Source organism: Phocoena phocoena, chromosome 8 (genome assembly GCF_963924675.1).
Source record: "Phocoena phocoena chromosome 8, mPhoPho1.1, whole genome shotgun sequence".
Classification (NCBI taxonomy): Eukaryota; Metazoa; Chordata; class Mammalia; order Artiodactyla; family Phocoenidae; genus Phocoena; species Phocoena phocoena.
Window position 1 is genome coordinate 82,632,008 of NC_089226.1, and position 18,959 is coordinate 82,650,966.

Genomic DNA, 18,959 nt, shown 5'->3' on the forward strand with positions numbered 1-18,959 from the left:
AAGAGGAGATATATGTATACATATAGCTGATTCACTTTGGTGTACAGCAGAAACTAACACAGCATTGTAAAGCAACTGTGCTCCAATAAAAATTAATAAAAAATAAAGTTAAAAAAATTTTAAAGTTAAAAAAAAAATTATTTTAAGATGAGCTCCAAACTCTGGTCATGTGCTGACATCCCCTGACCTGCTGAGGCAAGGACAACTTGGAAGTTACTCCTGAAGAGTGGATAGAATTCTTTTTAAAATGAAAAAAATACAAAAACCTGGTGAATGCCATCATTACAAGGTAGGCAAAAGAAAGGAAAACACAAAATATCTTAAGGAAGATCATCACAGCCTAAGAGGACAAGGTTGGGTGGAAGAATAAGAGGTGAAAATCTGGTGATGGATGTTTAGTTAGTTATAAGCTTAGAGACAGAAACAGAATAAAATGGTTGAATTTGATAGTGCTTGTGATCTCATCTGACTCTGAAATTCTATGATTCTTACCTAGAAAGAATTCAGACACAAGATTCTGATTTATGCAACCCACTTATCAATTTGTTGATATTATTTGTATTTGGGGACAGTAAGTAGGGAAGCATAATACTCCTCTTTGAAACCAAGTAGGAAACAAGATACATAACTTTGAGCTCTTTACATAAAACAAGAAGAATTCTGAAATTTAGTTTTTCTTCTTTTCTTCGGTGGATGATATGACTGTCTCTTTCCCAGTGGTGGTAAGTTATCTACGTAGGGACTCGGGGACTCCAGCCAGCGGCTCTGATTGCCCCTTTACTTTTTCTGTAGGAAAGGAATTAGTGACATAAGTCTAAGTGAGCATCTGGTGACAGACCAAGAACACACAGGCACAAAGAGGGGGTGCATCTTTCTGGATCCCCGTGGATTGAAGAGCTTGCCTCTGGAGCCCTTGGAAATCTGGTAAACTGACAAGTAAGGTTTGATGAACTGAAAGAGAGGGAATCTTGTGTGCTATTAAAACCTTTCTTTAAAATAATAGTTGGTTTTGTTATATAATGTACTGTTGCTTTTGGTTCGATGCAAAAACACCTTGAAGAGAGTCTTAGCCTATTTGGTCTACTATAACAAAAGCAAAAACTGGGTGGTCTTAAAAAAAATTTTTTTTATTGAAGTATTGTTGATTTACAATGTTGTGTTAGTTTCTGGTGTACAGCAAAATGATTCAGTTATACATACATATATATCTTCTTTTTCATATTTGTTTCCATTATGGTTTATTATAAGATATTGAATATAATTCCCTGTGCTATACAGTAGAATCTTGTTGTTTATCTATTTTATATATGGTATTTTGTATCTGCTAATCCAAACGCCTAATTTATCCCTCCTCCATCCCCTTTCCCCTTTGGTAACCATGAGTTTGTTTTCTATGTCTGTGAGTTTGTTTGTGTTTCATAAATAAGTTCATTTGTGTCATATTTTAGATTCCTCATATAAGTGATATCATATGGTATTTGTCTTTCTCTTTATGATTTACCTCACTTAGTATGATAATTTCTAGGTCCATCCATGTTGCTGCAAATGGTATTATTTCATTCTTTTTTATGGCTGAGTAGTATTCCATAGTGTATATGTATACACAACATCTTCTTTATCAGTTTGTCTGTTGATGGACATTCAGGTTGATTCCATACCTTGGCTACTGTAAATAGTGCTTCTGTGAACATTGGGGTGCACGTATCTTTTTGAATTATAGTTTCATCCAGATATATGCCCAGGAGTGGGATTGCTGGATCATGTGGCAACTCTAATTTTAGTTTTTTAAGGAACCCCCATACTGTTTTCTATAGTGGCTGAATCAATTTACATTCCCACCAACAGTGTACGAGGGTTCCCTTTTCTCCATACCCCCTCTGGCATTTGTTTTTTGTAGACATTTTAATGATGGCCATTTGGATTGGTGTGAGGTGGTACCTCATTGTAGTTTTGATTTGCATTTCTCTAATAATTAGCAATGTTGAGTATCTTTTCCTGTGCCTATTGGCCATCTGTATGTCTTCTTTGGGGAAATGTCTATTTAGGTCTTCTGCCCATTTTTCGATTGGGTTGTTGATCAGTCACAACATTTGCAAATATTTTCTCCCAGTCCATAGGTTATGTTTTGCTTATGGTTTCCTTTGCTGTGCAACAGCTTATAAGTTTGAGTAGGCCTAATTTGTTTATTTTTGCTTTTATTTCTATTGCCTTGGGAGATTGACCTAAGAAAACATTGCAGTGATTTATATCAGAGAACGTTTTACCTATTTTCTTTTCTAGGAGTTTTATGATGTCATGTCTTATATTTAAGTCTTTAAGCCATTTTGAGTTTATTTTTGCATATGGTGTGAGGATGTGTTCTAACTTCATTGATTTACATGCAACTGTCCAGCTTTCCTAACACCACTTGCTGAAGACACTGTCTTTTCTCCATTGTATATTCTTGCCTCCTTTGCTGACAATTAATTGACTGTAGATGTGTGGGTTTATTTCTGGGATTTCTATTCTGTTCCATTGATCCATATGTCTATTTTTGTGGCAATACCATGCTTTTTTGATTACTGTAGCTTTGTAGTATTGTCTGAAGTCTGGGAGGGTTATGCCTCCAACTTTATTCTTTTTCCTCAGGATTGCTTTGGCAATTCTGGGTCTTTTGTGGTTTCATATAAATTTTAGGATTATTTGTTCTAGTTCTGTGAAAAAAGTCATGGGTAATTTGATCACATTAAGTCTGTAGATTGCTTTGGACAGATTAGGCCTTTTAACAATATGAATTCTTCCAATCCAAGAGCATGGGTTATCGTTCCATTTATTTGAATCATCTTCAATTTCCTTTATCAATGTTTTATCAATAGGTTTCAGCATATAAGTCTTTCACCTCCTTGATGAGATTTATTCCTAAGTATTTTATTTTTCTGATGCAATTTGAAAAGGGATTGCTTTTTTTTTACTTTCCCTTTCTGCTATTTCATTGTTGGTGTAAAGAAATGCAACAAATTTCTGTATGTTATCTTGTATCCTGCTACCTTGCTGAATTATTTTATCAGTTCTAGTAGTTTCTGTGTGGAGTCTTTAGAGTTTTCTATATATAGCATGATGTCATCTGCATATAAAGACAATTTTACCTCTTCTCTTCCAATTTGGATACCTTTTATTTCTTTTTGTTGTTTGACTGTTGTGGCTAGGATTTCCAATACTATGTTGAATAGAAGTGGTGAGAGTGGGCATCCTTGCCTTGTTCCAGATTTTACTGGGAAGGCTTTCAGCTTTTCACTGCTGAATATTATGTTAGTTGTGGGTTAACTTGGTGGTTTATAAACAAATAAAGTTTATTTCTCACAGTTCTGGAAGCTGGGAAGCCCAGTACAATGGTGCTGGCAGATTTGGTGAGTGCCGAGGGCCTGCTTTCTAGAAGACTGTAACCTCACTTTGTAGAAAGAGCTAAACCTGGGGTTTCTTTTATAAGGGCACTGATATCATTCAGGAGCACTCCACTGTCATCACCTAAGCACCTCCCCAAAGCCCCACCTCTTAATACAAACATGTTGTGCTTAGGTTTCAGTATATGAATTTTGGGGGGATACATTCAGTTTATAGCAGAGTAAACTAATAACAGAGTGAGAGAAATTTCCGGCAAAAGTTTCCCAGTCCCCTCTCTGGCAGGGCTGCATTATGACTTACATGGATCTTGGGCATATCTGCCTTCATGGGCTCCTTCTTCCACAAAAAACAACAACAACAACAACAACAACAACAACAACTCAATAATTATATTTTACGACTGTATTCGTATAAAGACAAATATAATCCAGGTTGGGTTGATTATTATACATTCATTGTTATTATATTCATTTATTCCTTCTGATTTTAAAAGAAATTAAGATGAAAAGATTTCATGGATCCCTAAAAGTACTGGGGGTTCTAGACCCCAGTACTGGATGTCAGCCGTGCTGTTAGAAACACCTTCTTGTTTTCCCAACTATGTTCTAAGTCCTATCACAGGCCCCCCTCCTCCATGAAGCCCTCCTGCTCCTGTCTGTGGGAATTTTTTCAATAGTTACTGTCTAACTCATTTTGCAATTAGTGTATTCCACATTCTATTATCATTTATCTTTTATGTATGAGTCCTTTTATTCCAAATAGATTTTAGGCTGCTCAAGGACAATGACCATGTTTTATACCTCTTCCCCTCCTTGGCACTCACCATATTCAGTGATGATTACTATTTATCGAACACATGCTATATGCCTGGCATGTTTTTTTTAATATATGTGGCATAATCCTCCCTTTACAGCTATGGAAAATGAAGTGCAAGAAAAAAAAGTGACTTGCTCCAGGCTTCCAATCTAGACTCAGAATTGCAATCTAAATTTCTCTGGCTCCAAAACCCGCCATCTTTCTATTCAATGCCACTGCCTCCACATGTGAATAGTGGTGATGATCATGAGGAAGATGAACCAGGAGACTTTTTTTCTTTTTAAAGCAAAAGAAAATGAAATCAAAGTAAAACTTAGCAAACATTTAAATTCTGTATATTAGAGCAAATTTAAAGCCAGTACTGCTCAGATCTGTTTCATAGCTAACTTGAGATCTTTATTTGAAGCATTATTGACAAGAAGAGGGAGCTAGTTATCATAGTGGCTATGTGTTGGGCAACTTACTCCTGGTGTAAAGGAATCCCTCACTTCACATGGTAAGATTTTACTGCCACATTTTCTTTTTACAATACATTTTTAATAAAGAGAGATCAGGAAAAAAGTACTATCTTCCCAAGGACAATATGCTCAGGCACTACCTCTTCTTTCTATATGTCATGATCATGTCCCATATTTCAGCCAATAATGGGCAATGTCAGAGTTAGACCTAATAACACCTATTCAGTGATTCCAAATTCTGAGTAATAATAGTTATCCATTGACAAATCCAACACCAATATATTCATATCTGATATGCTTTCAAGACATTTCGGAGAGTGGCCTGTGATTTTGTCATTTTCTCATGATGTCATATAGCAATTGTTGAGTAGTCAAGTTTCCTTTCTTAGGTATTTTCCCACCACAGCTTCAAGCGGGAATAGACTCGAATTGTGTGCTGCAGTTTGTCAATTTGAAATCTTCTTTGTCTAAAATGTGAGAAACCACAGAAATCCAGAAGAGAAAAACTGTTTTTGCATATGCAAAGTTTACTGTCCTGGAAAGAATATGAGCTCTGGATTTCAACTCATCTGGCCTTGGATCCTGCCTCTACCACTTAAATCTGGTGTGGCTTCAGAATAGTCACTTAATTCTGTTTGCATATCTATAAAATAGATGATAAAATTATGTACCTTTACAGGTTAATTGTGAGGATAGGAGATTACCTATGGAAAATACTTAGCATAGTACCTAGTATGTAGTAGGTGCTTAATAAATGCTAGCTTATTTGTATTGGTATTATTGCTACCATCTCTGAATTATGCTGAAGGACCAATTAGGAAAGTTAAGATAAAAACAGCTCTTGAATTTATTCACTAGGGCCCTGAGATGGGATAGGCTTTTTATGTTGCTGAAATAGCCAGGTAAATATAAGTGTAAAATCACATTAAAATGTTTCATGCAGGGAAAAATAAGTGGTCCCCTAACTTGATTTTGCTCATTTATTTTTCCAGCAAGCATTAAACCATAATCAGACCCTTACAACTGGGAACATCTCATGGCAATTAGAGGTTCATGTGTAACAACTGAGGTCTTTGGGGAAAGAGATGCTATCAACACATCAGCCCATTCTCTTCTCTGCAATCTAAAGCTCCCTTTGTTACAACAAGCATTTTGTAACGCACTTTTACTATCCTGAAATGAAACTCATAAAGTAAATCTATCTGTGCAAATAATTTTTTAAATGCCCTAGTTATAACATGAAGGAAAAATGAAAAGAAAGTAATAAATAATAAAATAATATAAAATGCTTGGACTTAATGAAGTCATCGGATGCCTGTGCTTATAATAACATCACTCTGACTGTGATAACCACAGATATGGATTGATACACGTTGCTGAATTGACAACTCAGATACCAAGAAGTGTTCTGCATCATTTTTTATTTTCTGAAATGGTGAATGACTCTTGATAAAGTTCCAAACAAAGTAAAATATAATCTTTCCTTGATTTACATGATGATTGCATTCCTATAAATTTCAATGTACATTAAAATACTCTGCAAAACATATTTTGTATTATATGTAATGTGGGGTTAGGCTCTAAGCCAAGAGAGTTATAAATTTTTCATTGACATGAATGTCTGAAGGGACATTCCATACCTGTGTAGAACTTGGGACAATTTTTCATTATGTGGGATTGTCCTGACCATTACAGAACATTTAGCATCCCTGGTTCTTTATCTTTTATAGGCTGGTAGTACCCACCAATCATTGGGACCTAGTACTAAAGTATCCCCATTGCTTTTTCAAAGTGTCCCCTAGGGGGACACTAGGACACCCACCCTAGGGGGTGGTCCTGCCGCCACTGAGAATACTGCTCTAGTCATACTGAGTACCTGCAGTTTTCTGAGCAACCAGCCTTCGCTTATTCTCTTCTCTCTGCATGGGATGTTCTTCCTCTACTTGGAATTGCTACTATTCACTCACCCCTAAAGACTCACCTCAGGTGTCTCTCAACCAGGAAATCCTCTGTAAAGCTCCAGTTACTCCTTCTTTGTGTTGCCATAGACCCTCTGCTTAGGACTCTTGTGAATTTGATTGTACTTTATTCTCTGTTTTCCAACATTATTCTAAGAGCTCCTGAGGACAAAATCAATCAACCAATTTATGTACCTTATATTGACTTATTTCTTTATCCTTAGTGCCTGACTCATGACTTCCACATATGAAGTATAGATGAATGGACAGATGCTTGAAAGGACTAACAAGTAAATAATAATGTTTATACCAAATGTTTATTATCTACTTTCCTAAGGTATCATGATTGGCTCTGGGGGAGACAAATTAAAAGTGGATCCCGCTCTCAAGATGTTTGTGGTCAAGGAGGGGACTTTCATCACCCATGGTCATTTTCAAACAAAAGTGTAAGATATAGCATGTTAATTAGATATGGGTTGAAAGTAATCTACATGGTGCCATCTACTTTATTTGGAATTAGTGGAGATAAAAAAGATTTTTGTAAAACCCCAAGTTTAAGAGTCATTAGTGTTATTTCAGGTGGTTTAGCTAGGTTATTCTGATATAGTGCAGAACAGTGGAGAATTGTTTTTAAATAGCAGTTTTCATACTTGGGGTATTTTAAAGGACTTTAAAGTGCTTTACAAAGTAATGAGTTAAACGCTGGTAATGAGAAACTATGTATGCTAATGGGAGAAACCTATTATGCTCTTGACAGTAGCTCAAATGGGACTGTGGAAATTAGAGGCAGTTTTATTGTTATTGGCCAGGATTGGGGATTAATCCTTGCTCCTTTTGAAAATTTCCATGGGATCTTTAAATTGCACTTGGATGGCCACTGTGTTTAATACAATTGTTTTCAGGACCTGAAACTCAACCAAAAAGTTTTTGCATCGACATTCTACAAATAAAGCACATTTGGAGATAGCGATTTTTTTCATAATGAATTTGGATAATGAAAGATTTTCATAGAAGAAGAAGAAGAAGCAGGGAAAATAGAATCCCCATGACCCTTCCTTAGCTTTTGGAAGTAACCTCATTGGAGGGTCTGAAATATTCAGATAAATGTGTTCCAATTTTGCCTTTGCTCTTCAGGGTTCTGGCTGAGACTGAGGTAGAGATGCCAAAAATCTAATGAGAAAGCCTGTTCATGAACAATTTCCATACCACTTTCATCAGACTTGCAAGGTTAAGAAGATCTGAATAAATATGGAAACTTTATGATACCAAAAGGAATACTTTCTCATGCCTTTGGCCTTTTAAACATTTTGTATGAAATTCCATCTAAATTGTATTCAAGTACAAATGACAATTTAATTGGAAAGAGTGAAGCAATCTGAAGTTTAAAATTTATTTTAATAGATTGTATTATCTATTAAGTTAATATGAAATTAAAAGTTAATACCATTATTAGTATGCTTGAGAAATCTCCACTATAAGCATACAATGAAATCTACAACTTAGATGTTAAACTAATCATTCAACAGAAATTTTGTTAAAATTTTGTTTAGAATTTGCTGAAAACTGTGGTACTGTAATTCACCATTCATTCAACAGTATTTGATTGGGTACCTAATGCCTCGAAGACAGGGATACACGTTAAGAAATGAATCTTTACATTATGAATGAAATAGCAGAAAGGGAAAGTAAAAAAATATCCCTTTTAAAATCCCATAAAAAAATACTTAGAAATAAACCTGACCAAGAGGTGAATGACTTATATGCTGAGAACTATAAAACATTGGTAAAGGAAATTGAAGATGATTCAAAGAAATGGAGAGATATCCCATACTCTTGGATTGGAAGAATTAATATTGTTAAAATGGCCATACTACCCAAAGCAATCTACAGATTTAATGTGTTCCTTATCAAATTACCCATGTCATTTTTCACAGAACTAGACAAATAATCTTAAAACTTATATGAAACCACAAAAGACTAGGAATTGCCAAAGCAATCCTGAGAAAAAAGAACAAAGCTGGAAACATAACCCTCCCAGACTTCAAAAAATACTACAGAGCTACAGTAATCCAAACAACATGGTATTGGCAGGAAAACAGACATATGGATAAATGGAATAGAATAGAGACCCCAGAAATAAACCCACACACCTACAGTCAATTAATCTTTGACAAAAGAGGCAAGAATATACCATGGAGAAAAGACAGTCTCTTCAACAAGTGGTGCTGGGAAAGCTGGACAGCCACATGTAAATCAATGAAGTTAGAGCACACCCTCACTCCATACAGAAAAATAAACTCAAAATGGCTTAAAGACTTAAATATAAGACGTGACACCATAAAACTCCTAGAAGAGAACAGAGGCAAAATATTCTCTGACATAAGTCGCAGCAGTGTTTTCTTAGGTCAATCTCCCAAGGCAATAGAAATAAAAGCAAAATTAAACAAATGGGACCTGATGAATCTTGATAAAGACCCTTAAAGTGGATATTTATTTAGTCCACATTTTTTTTTTTTTTCTCGCGATACATGGGCCTCTCACTGTTGTGGCCTCTCCTGTTGTGGAGCACAGGCTCCGGACGTGCAGGCTCAGCGGCCATGGCTCACGGGTCTAGCTGCTCCGCGGTGTGTGGCATCTTCCCAGACCGGGGCACGAACCCGTGTCCCCTGCATCGGCAGGCGGACTCTCAACCACTGCACCACCAGGGAAGCCCTAGTCCAGATTTTAGAGTTAACAATAGTGAGACCATACATTTAGCCTTGGAATTCAAACTAATCTCCAAACAATCAGCTTTTAGTTATTAGCTCTTCTGATATCTAACAGAGGTTTAATATGCCAAAATCTTCATTTTGAGATTTGCTTCACTCCCAAATCTTTCAAGTCCATGCAGAATATATCAACCAAGCCATCTTTCAAAGGAAAATGAGAAGGAACTGTTTTAAGCATCAGTTTCTGCATTACTTATCCCGTTGATAGCAAAACAAAACAAGGTATTTTTCTGTAAGTAAAAGTTACATAAAATTGACCACAGAAGGGCTTGCCTTCCTTAGTATAAGCAAAGGTTATCAGCAAAGGTTATGAACTCGTCATTAGGATTTAGGGCTCACATTAGTTTAGCTCCAGTGTGGGTTATAGAAATTGAAGGTGGGTAAGAAGCAGATGTTTTCCAGATCTTAACATTTCAATGCAACCCTGAAACTTTCCAGGGGTGAGAGTGGGTAAGGAGATACAGCTGTTGGAAATGTAACATCTTTCTTAAACACAGGAAAATTTTGAAAGAGAACTCTCTTTCATTTCAATGATGTTATGTCTCACTCAGTTACTGGGATTGTAATGGCAACCCAAATTAAGGCAAAAGTTGTGTGTCATAATGGCAGGAACACTGATTTGGGACATAATCTAGACCTCATAATCTTACTTCTGCCATTAACCCTATCTTCCCACTAGGCAAGGCCCAAACCTATCTACTTTGCCACTGCATTTCCACTGCCTACTGTGTTGAGCATGTGTCCCTTAAATATGTCTTTTTTTTAAACTTTTTTATTTTATTTTGGAGTAGAGCTGATTAACAATGTTGTGATAGTTTCAGGTACACAGCAAAGCAACTCAGCCGTACATATACATAAATATCTTTTGAATGAATGAATTTTTAAAAAATTGCATTTGGCAATAACTTCTGTCTTACTCTTAGCATCTTCATCTGTAAAATGAGCTGGGTGAGCTAGATGATCTTTTTGGCATCTTCCAAAATAAGACAGTTTCTTAACTACTAGCCCTGGTTAAAAATACATATTTCAGGACCCAACTGAGGCAAAGTCTTTGGGGATGGAGTCCAGGCACTTGCCCTTTTAATGCTTCACAAACTCTTCTTATGCACAATAAATTTGTTCTGGAGCCAAAACGGGTATCTTAAATAGGTTTAGAAGTCAGAGCTTGACCACACCAAGGTATTTGCATGCAAAGGGCAGCGGAGAGTAAAGGAGATCATCCAGTTAATTTGGTTTTCTAATTCCTAACACTCTTTCCTTAGAGATATAGATATTTTATATAAGGCCTTTCTATCGAGAGAATTTCCCCTGTTCTTGATGGAAGTAGACAAGAATATAGTACTTCCAGATTTGGTTGAAAAGCTGTAACTCTTAAATTAAACTCTACTTTTTCTTTCTTCGTGAAGATGTAATTTTCAAGCTGTTCATCTTTCCATTTGCAGATACACTGCTAAAACTGGTTTTGAAACATTTTCCTACAAACACAGAAAAATTTCTTTAACTGACAGATAAAAGTATAATTGGCTTTCTCAATATTCAAACAAATCAATCTCCTAAAATGTTAATTGACATCTACTTTTATGGATAAGTGTTTTCTTTTATAAAAGTGTAATTTTTAAACTCCTAAATTTAAAAGTTGGCACTTGTAGATGTGATTTCTTCATATTGACAATAGAAAAGACATCTCCTTTTACTCAGATTCCTCTAACCACAGAAAGTACCAATGAAAAACCATTAAACAAACAACTAGAAGTCCTTTCGTTGACATTCTCAGAGGCCAAAATTAACAGCTGAATTTAGGACGCTCAATAGTTTCTTTGTTCTTCCAAACTTCATACTCTTGATGAGGTGTAGATTGATATGACTCAAGAGAAGCCAAAGCAAAAATATTTGGTTTATGCATCTGAACTTCAGTCAAAATGAAATAGGTAGGCTGTTAAGGTAGACACAAGAGCCAGATTTCCAGACATCACTCAGGCAGAACTCGTGCTGGGCTCTCTCTCATTCGAATGAGTTGTCCAAACCAAACACAGCCAGTCATTTCCAGTTTTTTCCATCAGTGTGCATAGTTTCCAACTGCGGAAATAGAGAGACAATTTGCTTGACTTCATGTCATATGTCAGGCCTGCTGACCTTCAAGGAAAGCTGAGCTTGACAATGGTGAACACTGCCCAGAGTATGCACGTCTGTGGTCTCATCTCAAATACTTGCTCCTCTGCCAGAAATACAGATGGATGTAAAATAGGAACATTTTAAAGGTTTAAATTTCAACAGTGTGCTTTAAAGGACACATGATACTGAAACATTTTTTCTGTAATTCAGAGTTATCATGTACTTAAGTTGTAGGTTCAGAGGATTAAACTGATTGATAAGACACGGCATCTTCCCCCTCCCCCCATATTTTAAAATATACTGTTGATTTCCAGGGCATACTGTTACATTAAAAAGCAAAGTACAAAAGAGATCTTGGTTTCTAAGCACCATTTGACAATGAAGGGAATGAGGGCTCCAAGGAGAAATGGTTGATTCCAGGCCTGAGTCAAGAAAAACACAAGATGAACCTGGACATCTTATGGTACTGGTACATAAGGAAATGCTCAATGAAAGATGGAGCCTATTGAAATTTCCCTTTTGTTCAAGAGTCTACCTGAAGGAGTGCCTCATGGCCAAAGCTGGAACAATTTGAGCAATGAAATAAATGGCAGTATTGGATTATAATCTGTAGAATAAAATAAATATTTAGGTGTCCACACTGATATAAATAAGTCTTTGGTTAAATAAATAAATTAGGGATAAGGAAGAGCTCTTCCTTACTGTAGAATTATAGTTAATAAATGTGTAAGGGAGGAAGGAAATAGAAAATCACCAAAATGTGTTTTTTTACTAACTACAAAAGGAAAAATAGTAAATTTCCAGTGGTGAAATGCAGCAGACACCAACTTACCAAGCAATCGGGATCAACATCATTAGCAATAAAGACACATCCATATCATGAACTTTTGATATGATATGACACAAGGAGAAAGACACAACGTCATTTCTGTGGTATTCTTGCCAAAAATGCATAACCTCACTCCAATCACAAGAAAACGTTAGACAAACCCAAGTTTTTGTTTTTGTTTTTTTACAAAATATTACACAAAATATCTGATCAGTACTCTTCAAAATATCACGGTCATGAAAGCCAAGGAAAAAAACTGAAGAAATGTTACAGAACGCAGGAGACTTAAGGAGAAATAAGAATTGCAGCGTGGTGTTTCAAGTGAGATCCTGGATGAAATCCTGGAACTCAGAGACAACATTAGTGGGAAAATGGGTGAAATTCAAATAGCGCCTGTAGCTTGGTTAATAGTGTTCTACCAATGTTAATTTCCTTGTTCTGATTAATGTACTGTGGTCATGTCAGATGTTTACAGGAGAAGCTGGGTGAGGGTTACATGGAAACTTCATGCTATTGTTGCAACCTTTCTGTAAGTGTAAAATAGGTTAAAAATAAAAAAATGTAAACATGTAATATAAGATGATGAGTGAAAATTTGTTTAATGACAACTGTTGTGTCCTTCAAATTTTTAAAATAATTTTTATTAAAATTTATTTCCTTCCAGTTTTTTTTGAGATATAATCGACATACAACACTGTATAAGTTTAAGGTGTACAGACAGCACAATGATTTGACTTACATACATCATGAAATGATTACCATGGTACGTTTAGTGAACATACCTCATTTCATATACATACAGAATAAAAGAAAAAGAATTTTTTCTTTGTGATGAGAAATCTTAGGATTTACTCGCTTAACAACTTTCATATATAACACAGCATGTTAATTATATTTATCATACTGTATATTACATCCCTAGTACTTATTTACCTTATAACTGGAAGTATGTACTTTTTGACTTTCTTTATCCAATTTTTCAAGAGCTTATATAGTCCAAACTCTTTACCATGGCTTGCAAAAGTTTACACCATCTGGCCCTTTCTTTCTTACCTCTGCTTTGTCATCTCCAATTTTGCGCCACCTACACTAGTTTTCTTTCTGTTCCTTGAGCATGCCAAACGAATGCTCAGCTACACACACGCACATGCAGGCACGCACATGCACACAATCTTTCTGTGATCTTCTAAAAATTGGCTCTTTCTCATTGTTCAACAGTATAGATTAGTCAGCTTTTACCAGATTATACTGTCTCAAAAAGACAGTCTCACTGCTTGCTTATTGCATGGCTGATGCATGAACTGTGAGTTAACTGTGGATCTGCTCCCCCATATCTTCTTCATTCTGGGATCCAGGTTCAAGGAGCAAACCCAATCTGGAAACGTCAAATTCACGGCAGAGGCAGAACAAGCAAGCCGATGAGATCAAATGCTGGTTATCAGAGCTTCACCATGGAGTTGGCGCACTGTTGCTCGTGCTCCCATTTCATTGGTCAAAGCATATCACATCGCCAAGCTTGATATTAACGTGGTAGGGAAGGAAACTCCTACAGAAGATGCTGCAAGTCATATGGTGGGGATGCCTAATCTTCTTATAGGAAAGAGGGAGAGAATTGGGAAACAATAATGCAAACTACCGTAAGACTCAGCTCGCAGGAAACCTTCTTAAAGGAATCTCCTTGTATCACCTGCACCTTCTCTCATTCCTCTTTCCCAGGTTACTTAATATTCTATTATTTTGTTTTATTTTCATATCACTTTCTGGAATTTTCTTACTTTATTTAGGTTTCCTTTTATTATTGGTGTCTACCACTAGAGTATAAATTCTATGAGAGCAGAAAACAGATAAATTGTTCATAGCACTATCCAACAGTTCTTGGCCCTTAGTTATGTGCTCAGTAAATATTTGCTAGGTAAAAATGAGGCACAGACTGAAGCTCCTTAATTTTCATGTCTTTACATAATGTATCATATACAATGTCTCACGAATAGTAGACACTGATAAATGCTTGTTAAATAAATAAATGAACGCATATTTATATTGAATAAAATTAAAGGGGAAATAATATATATTTTTACACACATTCTTTTCTACACGGCTAGGACTACAACTAGAGAAAAGAACCTCCCTATTAAGAAGGGACTTTTTTTTTTTTTCCTTCGGTACGCGGGCCTCTCACTGTTGTGGCCTCTCCCGTTCCGGAGCACAGGTTCCGGACGCCCAGGCTCAGCAGCCATGGCTCACGGGCCCAGCCGCTCTGCGACATGTGGGATCTTCCCGGGCCGGGGCACGAACCCATGTCCCCTGCATCGACAGGCGGACTCTCAACCACTGTGCTACCAGGGAAGCCCAAGGAGGGACATTTTTATACATTGAACTTTTCTCCAAGTATACTTGGACCAGGTAGATGAGATTTGATTTTTCTCATGTACTTCCAACTAACCTCACCTATGAATAAAACATTTGAGGATTCAGTCTGGCCAATGCAAAGCTGGTTTGCAGAACCGACAAATTAACAATTTGTCTTAGAAGTGGAGTGGCAGCAAGATGAGAGATTGGAATGGGGGATAGTGCTGGAGCTAAGGCAACAACATGCTGGTGTTGCAATGTTTCCAGTGCTTTTTTCTTCCTTCTACAGGTCAGAGCTACTTCGGTAGGTCATTTTAATAAATGGCACTTTGCATTTATTTATTTATTTATCTCTGTCCATTTTGCCTTTCCATAATATCTGTGAAAGTTCCAGGGCATTCCCCTGTTTGAGTTCCCACCTCCCCCGCAAAACAGCAAAATTACATTCTAGTTTTTTTCAATGGACATGACGCTATAAAGGTTGCTTTGTTTAGCAATGACGATTCACAGGCCCAAAACATTCACAGACCACCTCAGATTTAGCCTCAAGTATAAATGGAGTCAGTGCTACAATTACAGAAATTTTGGTAAAAGTTGCCTTCCCTGAACATAGATTTCCACTATTAATCTAGTTATTTTCCATTTGAACTAGATGTTCCAAGATATGAAGGTTGCTTTCAGTCATAACCATCTTAATGTGAAAAAGATTTTGATGTTTTAAAACCAGGTTCCAGAAAAGAGTGCTAGAGTGAAATGTCATTGTTGGGAAAAGTGACACGGAAGAACATGGGAGAAGTAGAACTATGAAGCTGAAAGATTCATGAAGACAAACCTTTTTTATTTTCCAAGTTCACCTTGAGCTGCCTTTGACTTTAGAGTAAATTACCCACTGTGGTAGCCATAAACCTGCAACCTGTTATTGCACAGACTGAATTAAGATGAAGTCTTTAATAAGCCCTGTGAAAGGAGGTTCAGTTATGGGAAGTTATCAATGGACCAGTTATTCCAACGGTCCTTCAGCATTGTACTTTAATAGCATAGAGGCCATTAGAGTGAGTTTCTAGAATATTTACTTCTTTTCAATCTTTCTCAAATGCAGGGTTTAATGTTTCCAGCTAATAAGCAATATTTACGATGGTAATGATGAATTGTAAATCTTTGTAATGAGAGATTCTGAGATTTAATCCTTAGTCCACCATTTGTCAGCTATGTATAGTTGAGCAAGATACTTAACCTCTCTGAACTTCAGTTTCTTCACCTGGAGAATGGATACATTAATAGCATCTAAGAGCATGTTGTACAGATAAATGAAAACATTTTTTGTGTACTGTCAGGTTATCATCAGTTGTAGGTCACAAAAATCCAACTCAAACCAAGTCAAACATAAAGGAGAATTTATTAGTTCATGCAATAGGGAATTGGAAGTGCAAGGCTGACTTTAGGCAAGGTTGGATGGAGACATTCAATGAACGTAATCAAAATCTACCTCTTCTCCAACTTTTGGCTCTGCTTTTCTTTGGTTTGGCTTTGTTCTCAAGTAGTCTCTCTACGACTTTTGAGATTTTGTGTTGGCAAAGGTCACCAATAGCAAGCTCCAAACTTACATCTTACAGCTTAGCAAGTACCTCTTTTTTTAAGGTTCCAGCAAAAGTCCTAAGACTGAATCACCTTTCTGGGTCCTGAGTCATGTGCTCCAGACTGAGGCCAGGGGAATGGATTCTCAGATAGGCCTGATCCTGGAGTCAGTTGGCTATGTCAACCCCACCCAAAACAACATGGACAGAAAAGTGGATGAAGGATACCTCCTCTTATCAAAAAACAATGGGGCTTTGTATTGCTACAAGAAAAATTGGGGCTAGGCAAAACAACAGATGTCCACTACAGTGTTTAAGGCATTCGGCACAGTGCCTGACCATGGATCAAACCATCCACGATTATTTGCTCTTATTAATGAGATCAATTTCCTGGAGAAAAATGTAGATGCTGACTAGTCAGAGAACACTAGGGGAGAATCTAGGGTTGATTAAAAGTTAAACAAGAATGTGAAATGTGAGAGCATGACCAATTCTTCTTGAACTTTCTATCCCCAGTAACCAACACAGTAGTTGGCATGTAACAGGTACTCAAAAACGCTTGTTCAGTGAATGAATACATGCCAGGAGTCACGCCATGCACTTCCTATCCAATAGCCATTATAACAGCAACATAACTAACCTACTTCTTGGTCTGCTGTCCCAGTAGTCTCTGTCTTCTGACAGGCTTGTTGTAGGGCACTTTAAACTTAGAAGTGCATGTGAATCACCTGGGAATCTTGTTGAAATGCAGATTCTGATATAGTGAGTCTAGGGTGGGGCTCGAGATATTGTGTTTCTAATAAGCTCCCAGGTAGTGCCTTCACGGCTGGTCTGCAGTTCACCCTTTGAATATCTAAAGCCTCTAAAGTGCTAAACTATTTCCAGGTAGGAGCTGACACAAAGCTCTTACCATGGGTCACTCAATTCCACCATTGGGTAGAGAACCTGCTTCAGGGTATTCTTGTAGCATGTCATTTCTTTCACGAGCAAGGGGGCAAAAAGTAAAGAACAGAGAATTTATGCTAAGGGTAATTCTCTTAAAACAGAGAAGCAGAGAAAACAGTGTAACATGTGAAAACAGCAAACAATGTAAAATGTAGTTTTGAAGAGGTTGATCCAGTTTTTACAATTGTTCACTATTTATTAAGGAAAGAGCTGCCTTTTATTGAAGATGAACTCTGTACCTGGGCATTGTGATTTATATCTACTTTTTCACTTAATCTCACAACACTCCTGTGATGCTATATAGAGGGTCCCCAATTCACAGATGAGGGAAATCATTCTCAGAGAAGTTAAAGCCACCCAGGTATGCAATGGATTTATGCACTGATTTGTACTTCAATCTCTCTCTTAATCTCTATATTTTAATTTCTCATTTAGAATACAATAAGCATGTTAGAGAATGCACTCATGGCTATTATTAATATCAAGCATCATGATTTTTAACTCTTCGCTTATTTCCTCTGGCACTTTATGGTGTGCAAAGCATGCAGGCATTTATCTTAATAAATAAGATTAAAATAAAATAACAAATTAAAAGTATTCCATTTAAAACCATTAAGATTAAATGTGATTAAAAAATAAAGCACGTTTGCCTTATCGGATTTGGTGATCCCAAGATAAAAGCTGACCTTCTGAAATAAAATGTTGAAGATGCTTCTGATCAGTTTGTCTGAATGTACACACAAAAGAGAGAGAATATGAGGTTACTTGGACCATACAACGCAGAGGAATGATTTTATCACCATGTTGGCAGTCTTGGGTTGATTGTAGCACAGACTGTGGGCATTGGTGTGAACAAGACCTGAGTTGGGTTCCTGGTTCAACCATTAACCAACTGTGTGACCACAGGAAAATGACTTACCTTTGTTCTGCCTCTATTTTCCCATATATACTGTTGTGAAAATTAAATTAAATTATGCAAGTAAAGAGCTTAGCTTAGTGCCTGGCACTAAGTAAGCACTGAAATTTTAAAAATATATATAGGTAAGGGGGTCTGAATATCACCAAATATATTTTATTAAAGATGAATATTACGTACTATTTCTTTTCGCTTTTGGCTAGATCTCATTTTAATGTGCTCATCGTCATCCTCAATCTCTCCCCAATCAACTCTTTTTCTAGGATTTTGAATTCTTGGCTCCACACCTGAGATTCCGAATTGCTTCCTTCTGTTTGGGCAGCTTAAGTTCACGTGAAAATAGTCTTCTTCCTCTCTCTGGATCCATGACATTGAACATGAATTTTCCCTCCTCAACAATTACATGGAGGTTACATAACCTACTTGTTGAGTTGGACTAGCATATCTAGACTAATAAAATTTTACCATTGACAGACCCTTATAGTTGATCTGTGTGTAGATGAATCAGAAAGATGTATTTGCAAAGGCAACACAACTAAGCAGAAAGATTTAAATGAATCTAGACAAAGGAATTCAAGGAGAAAACAGTTACTCTGTAGTACACCTGGCTTCTGTAAAGCATGTCCAGGGCAGTGGGCATACCCACTGCAGCTAGTGACTGATATGGAAGTTTCTGTCCAGATGTGATATCTGTCCAGACTTCTGCCTCTTAAAGTGGGTAGGAGATGATGAACACCTTGCCAGTTTAACTTCATTTCTCTAGGGGTTCAGCTTTAGGGCTAAACATATTGTACTGTTTGATTCTTCTTTTGTTGGACAGTCTGATTCCCAGTCATATCTGGGGTCTCCTTAC